We start from the raw sequence: 6,244 nt of genomic DNA, 5'->3' as shown, positions 1-6,244 counted from the left end.
GGATTTATCTGCCTTTAATCCCTTCAATTTACTTAACACCACTTCCCTACTAACATGTATTTCCCTCAGTTCCTCCATCTCACTAGACCCTCGGTCCCCTACTATTTCCGGAAAATTATTTATGTCCTCCTCAGTGAAGACAGAACCAAAGTAGTTATTCAATTGGTCTGTCATGTCCTTGTTCCCCATGATCAATGCATCTGTTTCTGACTGTAAGGGACCTATATTTGTCTTAACCAATCTTTTTTCTTTTCACTTATCTATAAATGTTTTTACAGTCAGTTTTTTTTTGTTCCCTGCCAGCTTTCTCTCATAATCTTTTTTCCCTTTCCAATTAAGGACTTTGTCCTCTTCTGCTGGACTCTGAATTTCTCCCCGTCCTCAGGTGTGCCGCTTTTCCTAGCTAATTTGCATGTTACCTGGAATTGATACTATCCATAATTTCCCTTGTCTGCAACGGGTGCACTCCCTTCCCTGGTTTATTCTTTTGCCAAACTGGGATGAGCACTTGTTGTAGTTCATCCATGCGATCTTTAAATGCTTGCCATTGCATATCGACCGTCAACCCTTTAAATTTCATTAGCTAATCTATCTTAGCTAATTCAGGTCTCATACCTTTAAAGTCACCCTTCTTTTTCAAAACCTATGTTTCTGAATTGACTATGTCAATCTCCATCTTAATGAAGAATTCCACCATATTATGGTCACTCTTACCCAAGGGGCCTCAGAAACGCCTATCTATTCCACTTACAATAGAATCCCCTTTCACTACAGCTCTCCCGTTCCTTTTCCTTCCCTCCTGTGCCGCAGAGCCACCCATGGTGCCATGAACTCGGCTACTTCCCCAAAAGTATCCAAAACAGTATATCTGTTTAGGAGGGAGATGACCTCAGGGGACTCCTGCACTACCTGCTACTGCTACGCTGTCTAGTGGCCACCAAATTAGGTAAATTTTGAAAAAAAGTTTTCGAAATGGGCGATAAAGATAAATATTCTGGTAAGGGGGAATATAGAAGGAAACTCAGTTACTCTATTGAATCACTCGGGAAGTGATATTGGTTTCTTTCAGAAAATTACTGATATCATGGTAACGGAAACAGAAGGTCGCCTGATATGTAGGGGAGACTTAAATTTACAATTACAACCAAACTTAGAATCTTCCAATAGAAAAACCTATGAAACAAAATCTTTACATAAGAAAGTTAATACACTTTTTGAGGATGTTGGTTTAATTGATATATGGAGGGACCTTTTCCCCGACAGAAGGGATTACACTCATTATTTCTCTCCCCATTCTGTATATACAAGAATAGACTATTTCCTAACATTTGGAAAAGACAAAGAGAAAATTAACAACTGTGGAATTGGGTCAATAAATGTAAGTGACCATGCACCTATATATTTAGCTGCTGATTTTGACCTACAAACAAAGAGTACTATTTGCAAACTAAATTCAAGTCTACTCAATGATCCGTACTTTAAGGAACAAATTAAAAAGGAATTTAGTCTCTACTTAGAATTAAATGATAATGGAGAGGTTTCACCTCCCATTTTATGGGATACTCTGAAGGCGGTCTGAAGAGCGAAAATTATAGCGATATCCTCATATAAAAAAAGGAATAAAACATTAGAAGAATTACAAAATAGGCTGAAGGAACTAGATAAAATAAAAAATTGAATTTGGCACAGGATACAGTAGGGGAAATTAAAATAATAAGGAATGAAATTAATAGTTTGGCTACACAAGAAATCAGGAAGAAAATAATGTTTCTGAAACAGAGACATTATGAAAGTGGATCGAAGTCTATGAAAATACCTGCGTGAAAGCTAAAAAAAAAATAACAGAAAATACAATTCATAGAATTAGGGACCCAAGAAGGAAAATGATTTAAAAAAAGCTGAGTGAAATACAAGAAGCTTTTGAAGTGTTTTACAAAACTCTACATTCCAAAGTTCCAGGGGGAAGCATAACCCAAATTGACACCTTCTTGAATTCTCTAGAGTTACCTACCTTAAGCGAAGAACAAAATAGGACGATGACTGCTGACATAACTGAAGTTGAATTAAAAGCTGCAATTATTAAGCTTAAATTAAGGAAGTCACCAGGATCAGATAGGTTTAAGGCAGAGTGGTACAAAGAATTTAAAAATAGGTTAATTCCTGTTTTACGCCCCACATTGAACTGGGCTCTAAAAAGGCATAAATGCCACCCAGTTGGAAGGAAATTATAATCTCAGCTATACCGAAAGAAGGCAAGGATAAAATGGAATGCGGGTCATTTAGACCAATATCCGTTCTTAATGTAAATTATAGATTATTTACCTCCATGATGGCCAAACGATTAGAGGAGTTTCTACCCATACTGATACGTAACGATCAGACAGGTTTTATACGACAACGCCAGACACAAGACAATATACGAAGGAAACCTCACATTATGGATCATATACAAATTAATAAAATCGAAGGAATAGTGATAAGCGTGGACGGTGAAAAAGCATTTGATTCGGTTAATTGGAATTTCCTTTACAGAGTTGTACATAGATTTGGTTTCCAAGACACAATTATTAAAGCTATACATGCACTATATTACAATCCTACGGCTAGGTTTAAAATCAATGGAGATTTATCAAATAGTTTTACCCTGGAAAGGGGCAGCAGACAGGGTTGTGCATGGTGACCGCTACTCTTCGCGTTATATCTGGAACCATTAGCTCAATGCATCAGACAAAATGAAGATATCAGGGGAATTACTATTAAAGGGACAGAGCATAAATTGGCTTGTTATGCGGATGACATTTTGATCTATGTCGGGCAACCAACATACTCTTTACCTGAATTGATGCAATCCTTTGAGCAATATGGTTAATTATCAGGATACAAGATCGACATAGATGAAACACAATTACTTCCATATTACTATAGCCCACCAAGAGAAATTCAAAGTAAAAACTTTTGTAGATACCCCTGGGCATGGCACACAGATTCTTTCAAATATTTGGGCATCATTATGCCAAAGGATTTGGCAAAATTATTAGAATGTAATTATCAGCCTTTATATGTATATAAACAATAAGGAAGATGTGGCAAGATGGAACCTGGTTCTTTTTTTCAGTCTCAGTTTAAGGATTGAGTCTATTAAAATGAATAAACTGCCAAGACTGTTATATCTCTTTCAGACTCTACCAATAGAGATTAATCAAAACCAATTCAATGTATGAAATGCGATGTTATCAAGGTATACTTGGCAGGGTTAAAAGCCTAGATTTCGTCTCAAGACTTCGGAATTAACAAAGGGAAAGGCGGGACGGGGCCTACCTTCTCTTAGAGATTATTATTTTGCAGTACAGTTGAGAGCTGTGATATGTTGGTGCAACCCATCATATGACGCTCAAAGGAAAAACATTGAGGAGCGGGTACTTCCCATCCTCATACAAGCAATTTTGGCTGATAACAACCTGCAAAGGTATATAAATACTATTGATAACCCATGGGTGAAATTGACTCTTAAAATATGGAAAACTACTGTAAAAGGATATAATCTAGAGGGAGATATTGCGATTCTTAAAAGGTGTGCATATGACTTTGATTTTACACCAAATAAATTGAATACTCGATTTGACTAGACAACTAAAGGAATAACAGTTCTTTGCAACATAACGAAAGAAAGAACACTGTTCAGTTTTGAAATGCTTAAAGAGAAACGCTTATTAGAAAAACAAGATTTTTATCCGTATTTACAGATGCGACAATATGTTAATAAGACGCTTAAAATGCAACAAAGGCAAGTGCATGCTTCAAAGAGCTATTTAGAAAAGCCAGTCATTCAGATAATGGTATTAGAATCAATTCAAGCATTTATAAGGGGTTGTCAAATCATAAAACACTTTCGACTTCATACATTAAAACAAAATAGGAAAAGGAAGGATATCTGAGAAAGAATGGACAACAATATGGAGGTATCAATGGAAGTGTACCAGTTCACAGAAATGGAGGGAGTTCGGATGTGAAAACTTGATAAGATATTTTCTTACACCCTCTCAGAAATCCCATTATGATAGTATCCTCCCTGTTTGCTGGAGAAATTGTGGAAATCAAAATGGAAATCATTATCATATTTTTTGGGACTGCCCTGTTATCAAAAACTATTGGAGGGGGATACACAATGCCCTACAAGACATCTTTAAATGTGAAATACCCTTAGAGAGTAAGACCATATATTTTGGATATATACCTCAAGAATGGTTGAAAAGAGATAAATTGGAAATTACAATGGACATTGACAAAATGGAGAAGAAAAAATCGTATATTCTTGAAATGGGAAATTGAAATTCGCATTCTGGGAAGCTGGTTCATTTGGGAAGCATCAAAGGATACGGCGGAGTACTTTGAAATGCCGATTTTGAACTTCAGGGTTCATGGGAAAATATTGATTTGGTGTAATCGTAGTGTCTGCCCTGAAACAAGTACATGGGATTTCTGTTCAGAGTCCAGATTCAGTATTTTGTTTTCATCAGCAGCCCGAATTCAGTAAATTTTCCAAGTGCTGCAGGATGGTCAAATTATCATCGGTCTCTCAGAACACTGTAATAACATCTGACGTTCTGAATGCGTGCACCAGAGTGAACTCAGTCAAACACCCTAAAAATTAATGTACCTCAGATCGAATGTTTTAATCTCAACAGCCTATGTTTCACTTTTTCATGATTTTTTTTTTTTTTTTCTGGCTCATAAAGGACGACCGGTCCCTCTCAAAACCATGGTGACTATCCCCAACCAGGATAAGTTTAAGATACTCATAAATTCCGTCTCGAAGAAACCTTTTCAATAGCTTGTCCAGTACTGACCGAAGACTCACTGGCCTGTAATTCTCTGGACTACATTGCATTTCTTAAACAAAGAAGTAACATGTGCCATTCTCCAAACCTCCCGCACTAATTTGTGGCCATTGATGACGTAAATATCATGTCCAAAAGCGCAGCAAGATCTTCGCTCGCTTTCTCTAATTACCAGGAGTCAATCCCTTCCAGCACCGGGGAATGGTTTATTTTCATGTTCTCGCAGTATCCAGCTTGTAATTCTAAGCGTTTCCATGCCCCAGTAGATCTGCCCTTTTTCGCTGTATCCACATTCATCAGTGTCGCACTCACCGGTGAATTTCGAAGCAAAGTATCAGTAAGGACCTTCACTGACTCCTTAGACTCCAGACACATGTTTCCTCTTTTATCGCTGATCTCTCCCACTTTGTCTCTCATCACCCTCCTGTTTATCACCTACCTGAATGAGGCTCTCCAAGGCCTCTCATGTCCCTTCTAACTCATAAATGCATTGTTAAATTCCTGCTGGCTACATTGTGAATTCCCATAGCCCTATATGATCCTTCCTAACATAAGGTTATAAAGGAATTGGACATTCTATAGGCAGGGAACATGTTCCCGATGTTGGGAGAGTCCAGAACCAGAGGCCACAGTTTAAGAATAAGAGGTTGGCCATTTACAACGGAGTTGAGGAAAAGTTTTTTTTCACCCAGACAGTTGGATCAATGGAATGCTCTGCCTCAGAAGACAATCGAGGCCAATTCTCTGGATGCTTTCAAGAAAGAGTTAGATAGTGTTCTTAAAGATAGCGGAGTCAAGGGATATGAGGAGAAGGCAGGAACAGGGTAATGACTGTGGATGATCAGCCATGATCACATTGAATAGCGGTGCTGGTTCGAAGGGACGAATGGCCTACTCCTGCACCTATTGTCTTCCTTCTAAACCTTAAGTATATTTCTTTGTTCTTCTTGCTCCATAATCTCTTATCAACCAGGGTTACTTTGTACGGCCGTCCGTTCGCCGCCTTACTGAAACAAACCAATAATGAACCCCGAACTCGTGTTACATTAACAATCTCCATCTTTCTGTTGTGCATCATTTCCCAAATTCGGCTACCAAGTTACAACCTAATAACATCGATTATGTTCCATACTTTGTGCTGCAACCTCAGTGTAAGGTAATAGTAAATGTGGAATAGCTGTGCCCTACCGTTCTGAAATGCTGACCCGCGGAGAGATCTGTTACCCGACCCTTTTCACCTTCCAGTACTAGATCCAGGATGGACTGTTCGCTGGTCTGCCTGCCCTCATATTGTGCCACGTCTCATTCCTGGACACAACTGAGAAATTCTGTCACATCCAAATCTTCTAAACAGAGGAAGTACCCAAGATTATTAATGATGTTTAAGTTGCCTTTGACAACAGCCG

The sequence above is a fragment of the Hemitrygon akajei genome, unplaced genomic scaffold (assembly GCF_048418815.1).
Source record: "Hemitrygon akajei unplaced genomic scaffold, sHemAka1.3 Scf000138, whole genome shotgun sequence".
NCBI classification, from domain to species: Eukaryota; Metazoa; Chordata; class Chondrichthyes; order Myliobatiformes; family Dasyatidae; genus Hemitrygon; species Hemitrygon akajei.
Note: the sequence above shows the minus strand (reverse complement) of the source record.